The 21230-nt window shown below is 39.6% G+C and overlaps 1 non-coding gene across 1 annotated transcript; it reads right to left on the reverse strand.

Moving 5' to 3' along the window:
• Positions 1-732: 732 nt before the first annotated feature.
• LOC112739345 (small nucleolar RNA R71) lies at positions 733-840 on the reverse strand. Its single transcript, XR_003170280.1, has one exon. It is a non-coding gene; the product is annotated as a small nucleolar RNA R71 (small nucleolar RNA).
• Positions 841-21230: the final 20390 nt, after the last annotated feature.

The raw sequence follows: 21230 nt of genomic DNA on the forward strand, positions 1-21230 counted from the left end.
CTCTTCTCACATTCTTCTATTTAAGGGACTAACACTCCTCCTCAAGATGCAATTCGAACCCTAATTCTTTAGTAAGTTCAAATTCTCTCATCTCTATCCTCTCCTTCTATTCTTCTTTTCTTCTGACACTTCAAGGAATCTCTATACTGTGACATAGAGGATTCCCTACTTTCTTGTTCTCTTCTCTTTCATATGAGCAGAAACAAAGATAAAGGCATACTTGTTCAAGCTGACCCTGAAACTGAAAGGACCTTGAAGAGAAAACTAAGAGAAGCTAAAGCACAACTCTCTCTAGAGGGCCTAACAGAGCCTTTCAAAGAAGAAGAAACCATGGCAGCTGAAAAGAACAATGCTAACAATGCAAGGAAGGTGCTTGATGACTTTACTGTACCTACTCCCGACTTCTATGGGAGAAGCATCTCAATCCCTGCCATTGGAGCAAACAACTTTGAGCTTAAGCCTCAATTAGTTTCTCTAATACAACAGAATTGCAAGTTTCATGGACTTCCATTGGAAGATCCTCATCAGTTCTTAGCTGAATTCTTGCAAATCTGTGACACTGTCAAGACCAATGGGATTGACCCTGAAGTCTACAGACTTATGCTCTTTCCTTTTGCTGTAAGAGACAGAGCTAGAACATGGTTGGATTCACAACCTAAGGAAAGCCTGAACTCTTGGGAAAAGCTAGTCAATGCTTTCTTGGCAAAGTTCTTTCCACCTCAAAAATTGAGTAAGCTTAGAGTGGAAGTCCAAACCTTTAGACAGAAGGATGGTGAGTCCCTCTATGAAGCTTGGGATAGATACAAGCAATTAATCAGAAGATGCCGTTCTGACATGCTTTCTGAAAGGAGCATCATAGGAATTTTCTATGATGGTCTGTCTGAACTATCCAAGATGTCATTGGATAGCTCTGCTGGAGGATCTCTTCATCTGAAGAAGATGCCTGTAGAAGCTCAAGAACTCATTGAAATGGTTGCAAATAATCAATTCATGTACAACTCTGAAAGGAATCCTGTGAATAATGGGTAAACTCAGAAGAAAGGAGTTCTTGAAATTGATACTCTAAATGCCATATTGGCTCAGAATAAAATATTGACCCAACAAGTCAATATGATTTCTCAGAGTCTGACTAAAATTCAAGCAGCAACAGGCAGTACTAAGGAAGCTTCCTCTGAAGAAGAAGCATATGATCCTGAGAACCCAGCAATGGAAGAGGTGAATTACATGGGAGAACCCTATGGAAACACCTATAATCCTTCATGGAGAAATCATCCAAATCTCTCATGGAAGGATCAACAGAGACCTCAACAAGGTTTCAATAACAATGGTGGAAGAAACAGGTTTAGTAATAGCAAGCCTTTTCTATCACCTTCTCAGCAACAAACAGAGAATTCTAAGCAGAGCCCCTCTGACTTAACAACCATTGTCTCTGATCTAATCAAAACCACTCAAAGTTTCATGACTGAAACAAGGTCCTCCATTAGAAATTTAGAGGCAGAAGCGGGTCAGCTGAGTAAGAAAGTTACTGAACTCCCTCCTAGTACTCTCCCAAGCAATACAGAAGAGAATCCAAAGAGAGAGTGCAAGGCCATAAACATGTTTCACATGGCCGAACCTGGAGAGGAGGAAGAAGCAATGATCTCCACTGAGAAAGACCTCAATGGACGTCGACTGACCTCCATGGAGTTCCCTGATGAGGAACCATGGGAATCTGAGGCTCACACAGAGACCATAGAGATTCCATTGAATCTACTTCTGCCATTCATGAGCTCTGATGAGTATTCTTCCTCTGAAGAGGATGAAGATGTTACTGAAGAGCAAGTTGCTAAGTACTTTGGAGCAATCATGAAGCTAAATGCCAGGTTGTTTGGTAATGAGACTTGGGAGGATAAACCTCCATTGCTCATCAAAGAACTGAATAACATAACTAGGCAGAAATTACCTCTGAAGAGACAAGATCCTAGAAAGTTCTCAATACCTTGTACCATAGGCACCATGACCTTTGAGAAGGCTTTGTGTGACCTAGGATCAAGCATAAACCTCATGCCTCTCTCTGTAATGAATAAGCTAGGGATCATTGAGTTACAAGCTGCAAGAATCTCACTGGAGATGGCAGACAATTCAAAGAAATAGGCTTATGGACTTGTAGAGGATGTCTTGGTAAAGGTTGAAGACCATTACATCCTTGCTGATTTCATAATCCTAGAAACTGGGAAGTGTATGGATGAATCCATCATCCTTGGCAGACCCTTCCTAGCCACAGCAAAGGCTATGATTGATGTTGACAGAGGAGAATTGATCATTCAAGTGAATGAAGACTCCCTTGTGTTTAAAGCTCAAGGATATCCCTCTGTAACCATGAAGAGGAAGCATGAAGAGCTTCTCTCAATACAGAGTCAAACAGAGCCCCCACAGTCAAACTCTAAGTTTGGTGTTGGGAGGCCACAACCAAACTCTAAGTTTGGTGTTGAACCCCTACATTCAAACTCTAAGTTTAGTGTTGGGAGGTTCCAACATTGCTCTGAACATCTGTGAGGCTCCATGAAAGCCCACTGTCAAGCTATTGACATTAAAGAAGTGCTTGTTAGGAGGCAACCCAATCGTTACTATTCTATGATAATTTTCTATTTTCTATTGTTATTTTATGTTTTTTGTAGGTTGATGATCATGTGAAGTCACAAAAAAACAATTCAAAAAGCAAAAACAAAGTGAAAAACAGAATGAAAAAATAGAACACCCTGGCGGAGACAGTTACTGGCGCTTAAACGCCAGTAAAGGTAGCAGAAAGGGCGTTAAACGCCCAGTCTGGCACCATTCTAGGCATTTAACACCAGAAATGGGCACCAGACTGGCGTTTAACGCCAGGAATGGGCAAGAAGCTAGCGTTAAACACCAAAAATGGGCAGCATCTTGGCGTTAAATGCCAGGATTGGGAAAAAGGGGCGTTTTGTACGACACTCGGTGTAAGGATGAGATATCCTTGACACCTCAGGATCTGTGGACCCCACAGGATCCCTACCTACCCCACCACTCTCTCTCTTCTTCACCCATTCACCAATCACCTCAATACCTCTTCCCCAAAAACCCCTCACCTATCAAATCCCACCATTCTCTTCACCACTCACATCCATCCTTCATAAAACCCCACCTACCTCACCATCCAAATTCAAACCACTTTCCCTTCCAAACCCACCCTCTATAGCCGAACCATACACACCCCTCTCACTCCTATATAAACCCATCTTCACTCCTTCATTTTCACACAACCTAAACACCACTTCTCCCCCTTGGCCAAAACACAAAGCCCACTCCATCTCCTCTATTTCTTCTTCCTCTACTCTCTTCTTTCTTCTTTTGCTCGAGGACGAGCAAGCTTCTAAGTTTGGTGTGGTAAAAGCTAAATCTTTTTGTTTTTCCATAACCATTTATGGCACCAAAGGCCGGAGAAACCTCTAGAAAGAGGAAAGGGAAGGCAAAAGCTTCCACCTCTGAGTCATGGGAGATGGAGAGATTCCTCTCAAGGGTGCATCAAGACCACTTCTATGAAGTTGTGGCCAAGAAGAAAGTGATCACCGAGGTCCCTTTCAAACTCAAAAAGAATGAGTATCCGGAGATCCGACACAAGATCCGAAGAAGAGGTCGGGAAGTTCTCACCAACCCCATTCAAGAAGTCGTAATCTTAATGGTTCAAGAGTTCTATGCCAATGCATGGATCACCAAGAACCATGATCAAAGTGTGAACCCGGACCCCAAGAATTGGCTTACAATGGTCCGAGGGAAATACTTGGATTTTAGTCCGGAAAATGTAAGGTTGGCATTCAACTTGCCCATGATGCAAGGAGATGCACACCCCTACACTAGAAGGGTCAACTTTGATCAATGGTTGGACCAAGTCCTCATGGACATATGTGAAGAGGGCGCTCAATGGAAAAGAGATTCAAGAGGGAAGCCGGTTCAACTAAGAAGGCATGACCTCAAGCCCGTGGCTAGGGGATGGTTGGAGTTCATCCAATGCTCAATCATTCCCACTAGCAACTGGTCCGAAGCTACTATAGACCGGGCTATCATGATACATAGCATCATGATTGGAGAGGAAGTGGAAGTTCATGAGGTTATATCCCAAGAACTCTACAAGGTGGCGGACAAGTCATCTCCTTTGGCAAGGTTAGCCTTCCCTCATCTCATTTGTCACCTTTGCAATTCAGTTGGAATTGACATAGAGGGAGACATCCGCATTGATGAGGAAGAACAAGTCGCCATCACTAAGGTGGACCCGTTCTTTAATTTTCTTGTTCTTTATTTTCTGTTTTTCGAATTCTTATGCTTTTTGTTATTTATGTTTGTGTCTTTATTACATGATCATTAATGTCTAAGTGTCTATGCCTTAAAGCTATGAAAATGAATCCATCACCTTTCTTAAATGAAAAATTTTTTTAATTGAAAAAGAAAAAGAAGTGCATGAATTTCAGATTTTAAAACAGTTTAATTATCTTGATGTGGTGGCAATACTATTGTTTTTCTGAATGAATGCTTGAACAGTGCATAATTTTGAATTTGATTGTTTATGAATGTTAAAATTGTTGGCTCTTGAAAGAATGAAAGGAAAAGGAGAAATGTTATCTGATGATCTGAAAAATCATAAAATTGATTCTTGAAGCAAGAAAAAGCAGTGAAAAGCTTGCAAAAAAAAAAGAAAAGAAAAGCAAGCAGAAAAAGCCAATACCCCTTTAAACCAAAAGGCAAGGGTGATAAAAGGATCCAAGACTTTGAGCATCAGTGGATAGGAGGGCCCACAGGAATAAAATCCTGGCCTAAGAGGCTAAACCAAGCTGTCCCTAACCATGTGCTTGTGGCGTGAAGGTGTCAAGTGAAAACTTGAGACTGAGCGGTTAAAGTCGAGGTCCAAAGAAAAAAGAAGAGTGTGCTTAAGAACCCTGGACACCTCTAATTGGGGACTCTAGCAAAGCTGAGTCACAATCTGAAAAGGTTCACCCAGTTATGTGTTTGTGGCATTTATGTATCCGGTGGTAATACTGGAAAACAAAGTGCTTAGGGCCACGGCCAAGACTCATAAAGTAGCTGTGTTCAAGAATCAACATACTCAACTAGGAGAGTCAGTAACACTATCTGGATTCTGAGTTCCTATAGATGCCAATCATTCTGAACTTCAAAGGATAAAGTGAGATGCCAAAACTTTTCAGAAGCAAAAAGTCAAAAGCCCCGCTCATCTAATTAATACTGATCTTCAAAGATGTTTTTGGAATTCATTTTATATTCTCTTCTTTTTATCCTATTTGATTTTCAGTTTCTTGGGGACAAGCAACAATTTAAGTTTGGTGTTCTGATGAGCGTATAACTTATACGCTTTTTGGCATTTTTTTGTATGTTTTTAGTATATTTTAATTAGTTTTATTATATTTTTATTAGTTTTTATTTAAAAATCATATTTCTGAACTTTACTATGAGTTTGTGTGTTTTTCTGTAATTTCAGGTATTTTCTGGCTGAAATTGAGGGACCTGAGCAAAAATCTGATTCAGAGGCTGAAAAAGGACTGTAGATGCTGTTGGATTCTGACCTCCCTGCACTCAATGTGGATTTTCCGGAGCTTCAGAAGCCCAATTGGCGCGCTCTCAATTGCGTTGTAAAGTAGACATTCTGGGCTTTTCAGAAATATATAATAGTCCATACTTTTCATGAGATTTGATGGTCCAAACAGGCGTTCCAAGTCAGCCCAAGAATTCCGGTGTTTAACTCCAAAACTGGCACAAAAGCTGGAGTTAAACGCCCAAACTGGCACAAAAGCTGGCGTTTAACTCCAAGAAAAGTCTCTACACATGGAAGCTTCAATGCTCAGCCCAAGCACACACCATGTGGGCCCGAAGAAGATTTCTGCATTAATTACTGATTTTTATAACCCTAGAATTATTGGCGGCCATTCTTGAGATCTGGAAAGTCTAAACCTTGTCTGTGGTATTCCAAGTAGGATCTGGGAAGGGATGACTGTGACGAGCTTCAAACTCGCGATTCTGGGGCGTGTGATAGACACAAAAGGATCAATGGATCCTATTCCGACATGATCGAGAACCGACAGCTGATTAGCCGATGTTGTGACAGAGCATCAGGACCATTTTCACTGAGAGGATGCGATGTAGCCATTGACAACGGTGATGCCCAACATAAAGCTTGCCATGGAAAGGAGTATGAATGATTGGAAGAAGGCAATAGGAAAGCAGAGGTTCAAGGGGAACAAAGCATCTTCATACGCTTATCTAAAATCCACCAATGAATTACATAAGTATCTCTATCTTTATTTTATGTTTATTTTCATCACCTTAAACTCCATAACCATTTGAATCCACTTGACTGAGATTTACAAGATGACCATAGCTCGCTTTAAGCCGACAATCTCCGTGGGATCGACCCTTACTCACGTAAGGTTTATTACTTGGACGACCCAGTGCACTTGCTGGTTAGTTGTGCGGAATTGTGACAAAGTGTGATTCATATTTGAGAGCTCCAAGTCTTTGGCGCCATTGTTGATGATCACAATTTCGTGCACCAGAAGACTTAGAGCTTTCTTAATGGCCTCTTTGATGCACGGAAAACTTGTCTCTCAACAAATTTCCCTTCGGCAAGTATACCGAATTGTCGTCAAGTAAAACTCACAATAGAGTGAGGTCGAATCCCACAGAGATTAACGGATTAAGCAATCAATGGTTAATTGATTATCCTAGTTAGACGAATCATAATGGAGTGATAAGTAACAAGGAAATGTAAATTGACAGAAAAGTAAAGAAAGCAATAAAGTGCAGAAAAGTAAAATGACAAGTAAATGTAAGAACTAAAAATAAAATGAACATTGGGATCAAGAGATATTGCAATCTCCGGATCATGTTCATTCTCATCTCTTCCTCAATCAATTCACTCATTGATCTCCTTGGCAATCTTAAGTGATTGAATTACAATTTCTTGTAATTCAATCTCTCAAATCTTGATCAATAGCCAATTCCTTGGTCAATTACTCATGAGAAGAGATGAAGTATGGTCACTGATTATACCACATGCATTTCCCAAATCAATTGTTGAGAGGATTATAGTCACATATCCATCCAAACCCAATTTGGTCCAGCATGAGAAAGCATTTCTAGCTTGATCTCTTCATTCCTCTTTCAAGGTTCAGAAGAGATCCAAGTATGAATAGCTTCTTTTCCAAGATAACTACCCAATTGGATGAAGACCGAAAGCTTTCAAGTAAAATCAAGAGAAAAGAAAGAAGAAGAAGAATAAGAACTACAATTGATCCATTGAATCACAATAGAGCTCTCTAACCCAATGTAAAGAGTTAGTTGATCATTGCTCTACAAAAATAGAAAAGAAAGAAAGTGCAGAAAAGTAAAGATGAAGATAAAAACTGAAATTGAAACTTCAAAATTCATAAATGAAAAGTGCAAAGAAAAGAAAGAAAAGGAAAAGTGTGTGAGGGGAGGGAGTCCGAAGACCCCTCTCTAATCCCTCCTTCCAGAATTCCCAGCCTCGTCTAGCCTAAGATGATTTCAATGTAAAAACTAAGGCCTTTATATAGGCTCTCCTAAATTACAAAATGAAATTAAAAGCAAATTACAATTAAATGAAAATTCCTATTCTAGATGCTTCTTGTGGCCTTGATTGGTTGACAATTGTGGGCTTGCTTGCTTGAGCTTTGAAGTGGGCTTGAGAGAGAAGTGAGTCAAGTTGAGGTCTAGGTGCTAAAGTTAGTGCCAAAGTTAGCCAAACTAACGCTACAAGTGTGGCGTTAGTGCTAAAGTTATTGTGGCTAACGTTGCACTTGCTGCCCAGTTGGTGTTTTTGGGGTTTAAAAGATGCCTCTTGTTTGTGCTCCAATTTCATGCCCACTATAGAGTATTATATATGCAGAATGAATGTTCTCTCTGGTTTTTGCATGTTCTATGGCTCTAGTCTGCTTTTCTAGGTCGAAAATTGGGTCAAAATGGGGCCCGAAATCTTCCCCAGCGATTTTGCAGATTATGCAGATCGCGCATGTCACGCGTTCGCGTCGCTCATGCGGACGCGTTATTCGGCGTTTTGCTTTGCCATGCGGTCGCGTCATCCATGCGTCCGCGTCACTCATGCTATTCCATGCCGCGCGGTCGCGTTATCCATGCGGCCATGTCGCTTCTCACTGGTCATCTCCTCAATTTCTTGTGTTCCTTCCATTTTTGCAAGCTTCCTTTCCAATCTCCAACTCATTCATGCCCTATAAAGCCTGAAACACTTAACATACAGATCACGGCATCGAATGGGATAAAGGAGAAATAAAATACGTAATTAAAAAGTCTGTAGAAAGCAGTTTTCAATCATGCAATAATTTTTGGAAGGGAATGTAAATGCATGCTAATTTAATGAATAAGTGGGTAAAGATCATGATAAAACCACACAATTAAACACAAAATAAACCATAAACTAGTGGTTTATCAGGCATTTTCTTAGCATCTCTCTGTATCTTTCCCAGGCATCATAAAGAAATCCATTATCTCCTTGTTTAAAGCCTTGGATGTCCAGCCTTAGCTATGTCATCCATTTTGGAGGGAAGTATTGATTCAGGAATTTTTCTGACAGCTGTTTCCATGTCCTTATGCTAGCCTTAGGTTGGTTATTTAACCACCTCTTAGCTTGTTCTTTTACAGCAAATGGAAACAGTAATAATCTATAGACATCCTGATCTACTTCCTTATCATGTACTGTGTCAGCAATTTGTAAAAATTGTGCCAGAAACTCTGTAGGTTCTTCCTGTGGAAGACCAGAATACTGGCAACTTTGCTGCACCATGATAATGAGCTGAGGATTGAACTCAAAGCTACTGACTCCAATGGAGGGTATACAGATACTGCTCCCATATGAAGCAGTAGTGGGGTTAGCATATGACCCCAGAGTCCTTCTGGACTGTTCATTTCCACTTAGGTCCATGATGGAGAAAGGGAGATGATGCGGATTGCAAAATTTTTTTTTTTTGAAAACCAAAATTAAAATTAAATAAAATAAAATAAATGAAAAATTGACTATATTTTCAAAAATTAGAAGAAAAATAAATAAAATAAAATTGAAAACTAAATTAATTAATGAAAAAGATATGAAAAAGATTTGATTTTAAGATTTGAGATTAGAAAAGATAAGATAAGCTAGGTAAGAGATGATAAGGAATTTAAATTAAAAAGTTTTGAAATTTTAAATTTTAAATTTTAAAATTAAATTTTGAAATTTGAAATTTGAAATTTGAAATTTTGAAAATTGAAATTTGAAATTTGGAAAATTGAAATTTGAAAATTTGAAATTTGAAAATTTGAAATTTGAAAGTTGAAATTTGAAAATTGAATTTTGAATTTTCGAAAGTCAACAATATAAGATAAGGATTTGAAAAAGATTTAAATTTTGAAAAGATTTGATTTTTAAATTTGAAAATTATATTTTGAATTTTAAATTTTGAAATTTGAATTTTGAAATTTTGAGAGTTGAAATTTGAAATTTGAAATAAGATAAGATAAAATTTTGAAAAAGATATGATTTTTTTTTTGAAAAAAAGAAAAATTTGAATTTTAAAATTTTTAAAACTAAGATAAGATAAAATAGAAATTTTAAAATAAAAATCTGAATTTTTTTTTGAAAAAATTTTGAAATTTGCTCAAAAATAGTTAGAGAAGATATTTTTTGATTTTTGAATTTTATGATGAAAAAGAAAAACACACAAAAGAAACACAACTTAAAATTTTTAGATCTAATGCTCCTTATTTTCGAAAATTTTGGAGGGAAAACACCAAGGAACACCAAACTTAAAAATTTTAAGATCAAGACATAAGGAAAACTCAAGAACACCTTGAAGACTCACAAGAACAACAAGAACATGAAGAAAGAACACCAAACTTAAAATTTTTAGAAAACTTACATAAAATTTTCGAAAATAAAAGAAAAGCTAACAAGAAAACACCAAACTTAAAGTTTGGCACAAGATTTAATCAAAGAAAAATTATTTAGAAAAAATTTTTAAAAAGAAGATAGCCAATTACCAAGAATCTAAGCACAACGCTCTAGCCAATTGAGCTATAAATTTAACGTATTTTAATATTGTATAAAAAATAAAATTTTTCTTGGAAACTGATATTTTGAAAAAGCACAAGAAAAACAAGAAAAGCCACAGAACAAGAGAAACTAAAGATCAAACAAGGAAAATAAACAAGAACAACTTGAAGATCAAGAAAGAACAATGAACACTAATTCGAAAAATTTTAAAGGAAAATAAAGACATTCAATTGACACCAAACTTAAAATATAAAACTAAACTCAAACAGAAAAATTCAATTATTAGTAAAAAAAAATAAAATTTCGAAAAATTATTTTTGAAAAAGAAAATAAGGATTCTAAAATTTTAACAAGAATAATAATAAAAGACTCAAAGACAAATCACAGATTAATAAAGAAAAATAAAAATCTTTTGAAAGATTTTTGAAAAGAAAGTAAAAGACTCTGACCCAAAAGATAAAATCTTCCTAATCTAAGCAACAGGATGAAGTGTCAGTTGTTCAAACTCGAACAATCCCCGGCAACGGTGTCAAAAACTTGGTGCACGAATTGTGAATCACACTTTTCACAACTCGTACCACTAACCATCAAGTGCACTGGGTCGTCCAAGTAATACCTTACGTGAGTAAGGGTCGATCCCACGGAGATTGTTGGTTTGAAGCAATCTATGGTTATCTTGTAAATCTTAGTCAGGAAATCAATTATAATTATCAGTAAGAATTGCGAAGAATAAAAGAGCATGAATTAAATACTTGTTCTGCAGTAATGTAGAATATGTTGGAGTTTTGGAGATGCTTTGTCTTCTGAATCTCTGCTTTCTCCCTGTCTTCTTCTTCACGCATGCAAGGTTCCTCCTATGGCAAGCTGTGTGTTGGTGGATCACCGTTGTCAATGGCTACCATCCGTCCTCTCAGTGAAAAGGGTCCAGGTGCGCTGTCACCGCACGGCTAATCATCTGTCGGTTCCCACTCATGCTAGAATAGGATCCATTGATCCTTTTGCGTCTGTCACTACGCCCAGCCCTTGTGAGTTTGAAGCTCGTCACAGTCATTCAATCCCTAAATCCTACTCGGAATACCACAGACAAGGTTTAGACTTTCCGGATTCTCAAGAATGCTGCCAATGGGTTCTAGCTTATACCACGAAGATTCTGATTAAGGAATCCAAGAGATATTCATTCAATCGAAGGTAGAACGGAGGTGGTTCATAGGTTGAGGATGATGATGAGTGTCACGGGTCAACACATCCATCATATTGAAGTGCAAATAAACATCTTAGATAGAAACAAGCGTGTTTGAATAGAAAACAGAAATAGTTGCATTAATTCATCGAAACACAGCAGAGCTCCTCACCCCCAACAATGGAGTTCAGAGACTCATGCCGTCAAAGAGTACAAAGTTCAGATCTAAAATGTCATGAGTTGCAAAATAGACCTCTAAAATTTGTTTAAATACTAAACTAGTAACCTAGGTTTACAAAAAATGAATAAACTATGATAGATGGTGCAGAAATCCACTTCTGGGGCCCACTTGGTGTGTGCTGGGGCTGAGACTTAAGCTTCTCACGTGCCTAGGCTATTTCTGGAGTTAAACGCCAGGTTGTAACCTGTTTCTGGCGTTCAACTCCCATTTGTAACCTGTTTCTGGCGTTTGACGCCAGACTACAACATGGAACTGGCGTTGAACGCCAGTTTACATCGTCTATCCTTGAGCAAAGTATGGACTATTATATATTGCTGGAAAGCCCTGGATGTCTACTTTTCAACGCAATTGAGAGCGCGCCAATTGGACTCCTGTAACTCCAGGAATTCATTCCGAGTGCAGGGAGGTCAGAATCCAACAGCATCAGCAGTCCTTTTTCAACCTGAATTAGATTTTTGCTCAGCTCCCTCAATTTCAGCTAGAAATTACCTGAAATCACAAAAAAACATACAAACTCATAGTAAAGTCTAGAAATGTAATTTTTATTTAAAAACTAATAAAAATATAATAAAAAGTGACTAAAACATATTAAAAACTACCTAAAAATAATGCCAAAAAGCGTATAAATTATCCGCTCACCACACTGGTACTTTTCAGCACTTTGTTGATGTTGTTGGCAATCATCTCCCCCACGTTGATGTTCTCTCCTTTCATGATGCTGTAGATGAGTACAGCTCTCTCTTTGATCACCTCTGAAGTGTTGGATGTGGGGATTAGGGACCTCCTCACAAATTCTAGCCACCCTCTAGCTTGGGGGCTCAAATCTCTTCTCCTCAATTGATTGGGTATCCCATCCTTGTCATTGATCCAATGCACATACATCACACAAATCTCATTCAGGATCTCATCAAACCCAGGGTCTTGCTGCTTCATTCTTTCTTCATAGCTCCGAGTGGAGCTTGTCCTCTTCACCATTAGCATTCTTTCTATGCTAGAGGGACTGTAGTCAATAGACTTCCCCCTTACATAGCTAATGTAGCCATATTGTTGCCCTGGTTGAGGCACTGCGTTGGCATAGGATTCCCTCACCAAGCTCTCTACCACTTTCCTTGGTGGGTTGCATAGAAGTGACCAACCTCTATTGTTGATCTCAATGTTGATTTCAATGTGCTCGTTCCTCCCTAATTGGAACCCAACTTCTGGAATGATCTCCCTCTCACTCACCCAACCATAGAATTAATTTTGGTTGAACGCAGAGAGGAACTTGTAGTCATTGAAGGAACTTGAGGATCCAGAGGTTGGTTCCTTGACTTTTCTCTTCTTTGAGGCTGAGCTTTTTGGTGGTGCCATGAGGTTGAGAGAGTGTGTTTGAAGTGAAATGGGGTTTGCAAGAAAGAGCAAGCAAAAAAAGGTTTTGCTCCAACACCAAACTTAGGACTTGATTGTCCCAATCAAGAAAAAAAAAAGAAAGTATGGAAAGAGATGGTAAAAGATGAACAGAGAAAGAAAGGTGAGGGATGTATGCTCTTCGTGTGTGATTGGGGTTGTTGAAGTGGAATAGGAGATGGTGAAGTGAGGCTTTTATAATTGGTGAATGTTGTGGTGGGAAGGGTGGGAAATAAAAAAGGTTAAATGTTTTCCCACTTAGGGAGTGGCGCCTAGCGTGGGAAGAGGCGCCAACTCTTTTCTCACTGTGTCTTCTGCGTGTGTTGAGTTCCAAAGTGTAAGTATACTTTGACTTCCTTGCTTTGTGAGTTGTTTACCATGTGGGCCCCATCTTCTCTCCTGAAATGAAACTGAACCCATTAGTAATGACAAAAGAACCCTTTCAAATTCCTTCTCATCAAGAGTGAATTGGATTGCAACTGATGGGTGTCCCTTGGGACACCAAACTTAATTCGTTGTCATCTTAATAAATTGGTTTTATCATTGTGTATTTAATGTGTTCATAAGAGTGGAATACATCAATCTTTTCATTTTTTTTATTCCAATTCCTCTGAACTCATTCAACCACATTCATGTTCTTACCCAAAGCATTAAGTGCTTTCAAATTGGGTGACTTGGGCTACTAGATGATTCTAATGAGCGAGTAGTCTTCTAACTTGATTGGGAGTTGATTGAAAGGAGAACCTTGAGTTGGAATACTCAAGAGTAAAATTGTGATTGGGTTTATTATTGGATGGCTCTCTAGTCACTAACTCTAATCCTTCCCAAGGGAGAGGATTAGGACTTGTGAATAGAAGTAGACTTCTGACTTGCTTGACTTTCCTCTAACCAGTAAAGGATAACTAAGCAGAACAACCTTCAATTATCAATTAATCTTGGGAGGACTCCAACAAGGATATAACTTCCGATCAATCTACTCCCGGTCAAGAGTTTTATTTAAATTACACAAATTCTCTTATTTAATTTCCTGTTTATCAAACTCAAACCATTTTGGAAAACATCTGATTAATAAAATAGCACATCTTTCTACAACTCATTGGGAGATGACCTGGGATTCATACTCCCAGTATTTTAATTCTAATTTTGTGACAACCCTTCTAAATTGATAAGCGGATTTTTGTTGGTTAAGAACTATACTTGCAACGTATCTCTTATATTAATTTCTTAATCCGCCAATTTCCGCCACGTCAATTTTTGGCGCCGTTGCCGGGGAGTTGCAATAGAGTGCTAAGTTATTGATTGGAATTTATTTATTTACATTTTATTTTATTTTGCTACTATGAGCTGCATTTATTCAGGAAGGCCATCATCAATCCTACTTAGAAAACAATTCTTGAAGACTTCAAAGTTCAAGCAGGACGCATTTTCAGGAACTTATTCTTTTGAAATAGATGGCAGAATAGTGAAATTCAGTTTAAATGAAGCTATGAAGCACTGATAAACCCATATTTTATGATATATTTTGTGCTTAATCTGAGTGATTTATTCAATCCTTCACCCACTTATTCATATTAATTGCATGGTTTTACTTTCCCTTCCTTATTATGTGATGTATGTGAAAAACATGTTTCCTATGCTAAAAAATAATTATTTTGATTACCCTTTATTTCCATTCGATGCCATGATTCGTGTGTTGAGTAGTTTTAAATCTTCTAAGGCAAGAATGACTTAAAGGATGGAAAGGAAACATACAGAAATGGAAGGAAAGCACAAAACGGAGATTTTGAAGAAATTGGCATCCACGCGATCGCATGGTTGATGCGGCCGCATGCCAGCGAGAATCAACAGCGACGCGACCGCATGACTGACGCGATCGCGCGCCACAAGCAGAACAAATATGACGCGGCCGCATGACTGAAGCGACCGCATGACAAGAAAAACTCCGAATGACACGACCGCGTGACCCACGCGGACGCGTGACAGAAGCCACGGACCAGAAATTGCAGAAAATGCTCATAGCAAATTCTGAAGCCCTTTTTGGCCCAAATCCAAGTCCAGAAGGCATAGACCAGAGGTTGTGAAGTGGGGGAATGAATCCATTCAGGGAGACTCTCCAATTAGTTAGTATTCATGAATTAGATTTAGTTTTGAGAGGGAGATTCTCTCCTCTCTCTTTAGGATTGGGATTTAGATTTAGGATTTTATTCGCTTTCCGGATTATCTCTTTACCAGGTTCAATATTCCTTTTTATTTTGTTCTCAATTTAATTATGAATTCTTCTATGTTACAGATTACTCTTTGAATCAATGTTATTTGAGGTATTTCAGTTTAATATTGCTTTCTTTTATTTATGTTACTTTTATCCCCAATCTGAAGATATTTTTATTCCAGTAGATTTACTTTTCCCCTTTTGGTCTTGGTTAAGAAATCAGTAACTCAGGAGTTATCAAACTCAACATGATTGATAATCGTTATCTTTACTAATTGAATTGAACTTCAATAATCCCAATCTTTCCTTAGGGATTAAAGAGGATTTGAGATCTAACTAATTAGTCACTTGACTTTCCTTTGCTCTAGCAAAGGTTAACTAAGTGGAATTAAGATCTAATTTTCATCATCATTGATAAGGATAACTAGGATAGGACTTCTAATTTCTCATACCTTGCCAAAAGTGTGTTTTATAGTTATTTATTTAAATTACAGTCTTTTACTCACTTTAATTACAATTTAAATTACTTGTTCCTCACCTTCGAAACCCCAATTTACAATCTTCATAACCAATAATAATAACATACGTCCCTGCAGTTCCTTGAGAAGACGACCCGAGGTTTAAATACTCGGTTATCAATTTTAAAGGGGTTTGTTACTTGTGACAACCAAAATGTTTGTATGAAAGGACTTTTGTTGGTTTAGAAACTATACTTGCAACGAGGATTTATCTGCAAATTTCTAGACCATGCAAAAGTTCTCTCATCAAAATGGCACCGTTGCCGGGGAGCTGCAACTGTGTGCCTTATTGTTGGTTATTGTAAATATTTTTCTTTTATGTATTTATTTGTTTTTATTTTCTTCTTTTATCTTCATTAGCTACTATGAATTCTCACCCCTCTCGCTTTGAGTTTGGTTCTAATATTGTTGAAAGGAATGGAAGTTATAACAGGAACATGCATCAAGGTCAGAGCAATCAAAGATGGATGGAGCCAAGAGGATCTGATCAACCCTTTAGGCAGCAACACACTCCAAGATATCATGGACAAAGACCATTCTACAATACATACCAAGGCAATAGACATGGTGGACAACCTTGTAGTTACCAACAAGCCCCACCTTATGCTTATAAGCCATCCTCTCAACACAACCTTGAACCACCACACTCACAAGCTCCTTTTCACCATTCGCCACCATATGATCCTCATTTACCCCGATTCCAATCCAATTACTCCCAAACACCACCACTTCCCAATGTACCACGTCCAAATCCATCACCCCGAGAATCAGAAGTTTGCCTCAAGGGAACAGTAGATCAACTTCAGACAACCCTTCATCAACTGGAGCAAGCAATAAGTCAATTATCTTCTAGACGTTCGAACATTCAAGGGCCTCCCAGAGCCCCATGTGGACAATCTAATGAAGGGCGTAGCATGAAGGAGATATTAGAAACTCCAGTGGACAAGACAAAGCATGACTTCGCACTAGAACAAGTAGAGGAAGCTGTCATTATACAAGAAGAAGAGTTGGTTCAAGACTTAGGAGACGCTGAACTTCCATGGGAACCCAGAGTTGTGGAGAATTCTGTCAAGGACGTTACAACTGATGCTAAGGAGGATAGTACACAATCCCCAAGGCAGGTATTTCATGAAAAACTAGACAGAATAATCCAAGAAGCAATTTTCCTTGATGATGATAATCTCAAGTCAAGTTCTTCTAGTAATGAACTTGCATCCGTGAGTGAATTCTCTGAGATCGAAGAATCTTCCCCAAGCGAGTACGAAGATGATACGGAGGTAGATTTCTCTCAACCTCCAGTTTATGACTTAAGTGACGAGGAAGACATAGAAGGCTTTGATCAAGACATGGATACATTTGAAGAATCTTGCAAAGAAGTGACGAATTTCACAGAAGAGCACAAGGGAGTAGAACTCACAGAACTACTGGAACCACCTATCCCAAGGCCATTACCAGCCAATACAAGCTTCAAGTGGGCACAATCCTTAACCTTTAGCTTTATTTTTCCACTTGAATATGGTTTGCTTGAAATAGATGGCTAGCTTAGAGTTCTCTGCGGCTTTAAGAGTAAGAGGGAAATGGCTCGTACTCAGAGCTAGTGCACAAAGTTCAATAAGGTTCCACGCTTCAACTCGAAGTGTGCGGATTGGCATCATGATCTATCAAATGGATCTCGGAAAACGTTTGGTTATTCTGGTGAGAATCTAATTTCTAAACCACCCGGATGGAAAAATATAGATCAAGACGAAGGTGAATTTAAAAGCCAAGTTTAGGATCCTGGAATCTATTCTGACATTCATCACCCTGGGAGCCTAAGAATCTATTTGAAGCTGCTCAGAAGCTTTACATGCCTAGTTTGGGACCCCAGAGGCTATTGGCATTCCAAGCATTGGTGGAGATTTATGGATGAGTTTAAGCATAAACCGCCATAGCAGGAAGCTCATCCAATGTCCAATTTAAGGACTTTAACTAAAAGTGCTAGGTGGGAGACAACCCACCATGGTATGGTCGTTTCTTTTTCAGTTTTATTTCGTGTTATTTATTTTTATTTCCTTTTCAATTGAACCTGAATATTCTTCATTTGCATTGCATAGTGCATAATTGCATACCAATTTAAAAAAAAAAGGGTGCACGACGCAACTGCATCATTCATTAGATCGCGTCAAGTTTTGAAAAACACTTCCCACGCGTCCGTGTCATTCACGCGGCCGCGTGATCTGGAGATCGGCATAAACATCCAACGTCCAGAAAGTTAGGCTGAAATCGTGCGGCCATTGTGCGTTTTGCACAAATAGCCCACGCGATCGTGTCCCTGACGCGATCGCGTCGCATGGATTACACAATATCCCAAAAGGAGACAGAGAGTTACGCTGAAACGATGCTGGAATCGTGCGTTTAGCACAATTTCCAGCGACGCGATCGCATGCCCCAGGCGATTGCGTCATTCACTCTTTTAGCTATTCCATGCAATCGCGCCACTCACGCGATCGCGTCAACCACCATTTCAGCCCAACCACGCGACCGCGTGCCCCGATCGTGTGGATTCAAATTCCATAACCCCCCCAGTCAGGCGAACCCTACCATTCGCCCCCCAACCCCTTCTCCTTCCTCTCTTCTTCTCCAACCACCCAACCACCACCCAGCCACCATCACCAACCGCCGCCATCCAGCCGACCACCCAGACCCCGCCGCTAAGCCACCCCCCTTCCTCCTTCCCCTTCTTTCTTCTTCTTCCTTCTTCCTCCTCCCTCCACCGCCACTGCCCCCTTAGCGACCACCACCCACCGCCGCCGCCCCGTCCCAGCCGCGCCCCTCCACGCGCCACCCACGCCCCCTTCCCTTCCTCCCCTTTCTCTCCCCTCTACTCCCATTACCCTTCCCGAAGCCCCTGCCTCCGAACAGCACCCGCCGCGCCACTGCCAACCACCGCGCCAGCCGCCACCGCCACATCCCCCAACCACCTCTCTGCCTCACTCTCCTTAATTCGCCTACCAGGTTCCGATGAACACCACCCTTCTATCCATTCGTAGTTAATTCATATTTTTCTGTTTATGTTCATATTTAGGCTAGTTTGATATGCATGTTGTAGTGGATTTTAGGTTGTTAGGTAGCCTAGGATGTGGTTAGTGGATTTAGGCCTGTTTAATTGCGCTGTTCGTGTTTCTTGTTTTATAATTTTCGCAATTCTGCTGTTGCTGTGTGTTAGTAATGTTCATATGCTGTTCTTCAAGTTCATGCTGCTATTGCAAATGTTCTTTCCTGTTCATACTCTTTAATTGCAATCTGTTTTAATTCATATGAACTATTCTGATTGCTATTTATTTTCCGGGAACATCCAATTTTAGCCAAAATGCTGCCCAAATTTCTGTACATTGTTTTGATTTTCATTCCTGTTTTGGTTTTGGCAAACTTGAACTCTACTTTAATAAGCTTTTACCAAATCAATTGCTGAATGACAGGGCAAGCTTTCTTATTCTTTTTAATTTCCTTGTTTATAAATTGCATCTTGGATGATTCAATTCCACTTTTTGCTATTTTCATTTGAATCATCCCTAACTTCCTTGTTTGAATTTGAGTTATCTGTTGCTTTAATTTGTGAATTCTCGTTATTTAGAAATTGATCCTCATGTCACTTTCTCTAATCCATTTTTATTCCCTAATTTTAACTTCCTAAACTCTTTTTTTTTTAATTCTAACCAAACCTAACCCTTCAAAACATCTCTTCTGGTTTTTCACTTTCTTTTTAACATTCTAACCAAGGCATGATGATACTTTTTCTAATCAACTTGAATGGAAGTACATTTTGGATTGTTACATTTTTTTTTCTCAGTATTCTAACTCTTATACAATCCTTAAATGCAAATTTACTTAACTCAATTTCCTCTTCTATTGCTCCTTTGCCACCTTGTGTTTCTTTTGATTATTTACCTATTTGTTTTCCTATTTTTATTATATCCTGGTTTTCTATTTTTTAGGATGTCTGCCAGCCAAAGAAAAGGAAAAGCAAAGGCAACTACTGACAAAAGTAAAAGAGGAGAATCCTCCAAGTCCATCCTGGATATCATGCACGATGACTCCTGGCGGGAGAAACACTTTACCCCGTAGGAGAAGGCTAACCAGCTACTCCCTGCCACTGATCCCCTTAGATTTACAAACCGATACTGTGAGCTAAAATATCTGGTGTTTGCAACCTCCAGGAACCTGTACCTAGAGAGGACTTTGAAAATCCCAGAAGAACTCCAGCAATACACCTCTGAGCAAATCAAACAAAGAGGCTGGTTCTTCTTGGAGAGAAACCTAACTGAGGTCAATGCATCTTGGGTAAGGGAATTCTACTATAATTACTTCAAAACTTCCCTAGATACAGTGAACCTTAGGGGTAAGCAGATTCTGGTCACTGAAGAGGCCATAGAGGATGTTCTAAAGCTTTTGCCGAAATTTGATCAGCTGGATGGCTATCAAAGAGCTGAGGAGGATATGCGCTTCATGAAATTTGATTGGGATGTAGTCAAGGCCAGGATAGCCCTTGACTCGATCGTTCCATGGATCATGGGTCATAACACCACCATGCCAAAGGGAATCAAGCGGATTTACTTAAATGATGAGGCTCGGCTATGGCACCAGATCCTGAGCAATTTTGTCATGCCGAGTACCCATGAGACAGAGATCCCTGCCGCTATGATCACCCTCCTATGGTGTGTGATGGAGGGTAAGGACCTGTACCTGCCACGCTTTATCCGGTACTATATGGCCAGGGTCCACGTCCGAGGCACTCTACCCTTTCCTTATCTAATTACACAGTTGGGCCGTCGAGCTGACGTGCCTTGGGAGGATGCTGATGAGAAGCCACCTGCTGCAGAATGCAAGAAGATTATCCCTCAGAGCAGGAACTTTCTGGCTTTGGGCTACAGACCTCCATTCCTCACTGCTACTGCTGAGACAGCCACACCATCTGCCGGCCCCTCTTCCTCCACAGCTACCCTAGCTACCCCTGCTACCACCACTGCACCTCCACCTGCCTCAGAGCCAGTTTATCACCTAGTGCACCGCCTGTTTCGGCGGCTCGACCAGATAGAGCATCGCAACAAGCGACGCTATGAGCACCTGAAGCTGATGATCCGATCTGGCGGCGACGTTCCCTCAGAGCCTGACACACCATTTGAGGAGGAGGTGGATGATCACGAGGCAAATACCCATCCACAGAGCGAGGCTGCACATGCATGCACAAAGCAGGCCGCATCACATCAGGAGACTCCGCCTCAGATTCAAGCTATAGACCCCGAAATCCCTATCCAGTCAGCACCTCCTCTACAATAGGCAGATCCTCAGACCACCACCACAGAGACTCCAGCTACCCACCCTTCCAGTGATGACACCCCTTCACACCCTGCTTGAGTGAGCATCAGGGACGATGCTTCATTTTAAGTGTGGGGAGGTCGCCATCTCTGGCATATTTTTTGGTGAACCACTACAGACTCTTTCATTTTATTTTGCTATTTTTCTGTACTTTTCTCTTTATTTTTATTTTTATTCTCCCAGTACTTATACATTGCTATTTTCATGTATTTATACTCTATTTTCTGTATTTCGCACTTTAGTTCATATTTTAGCCATTTAGTTTAGTT

This window comes from Arachis hypogaea, chromosome 13 (assembly GCF_003086295.3).
Source record: "Arachis hypogaea cultivar Tifrunner chromosome 13, arahy.Tifrunner.gnm2.J5K5, whole genome shotgun sequence".
NCBI lineage: Eukaryota > Viridiplantae > Streptophyta > Magnoliopsida > Fabales > Fabaceae > Arachis > Arachis hypogaea.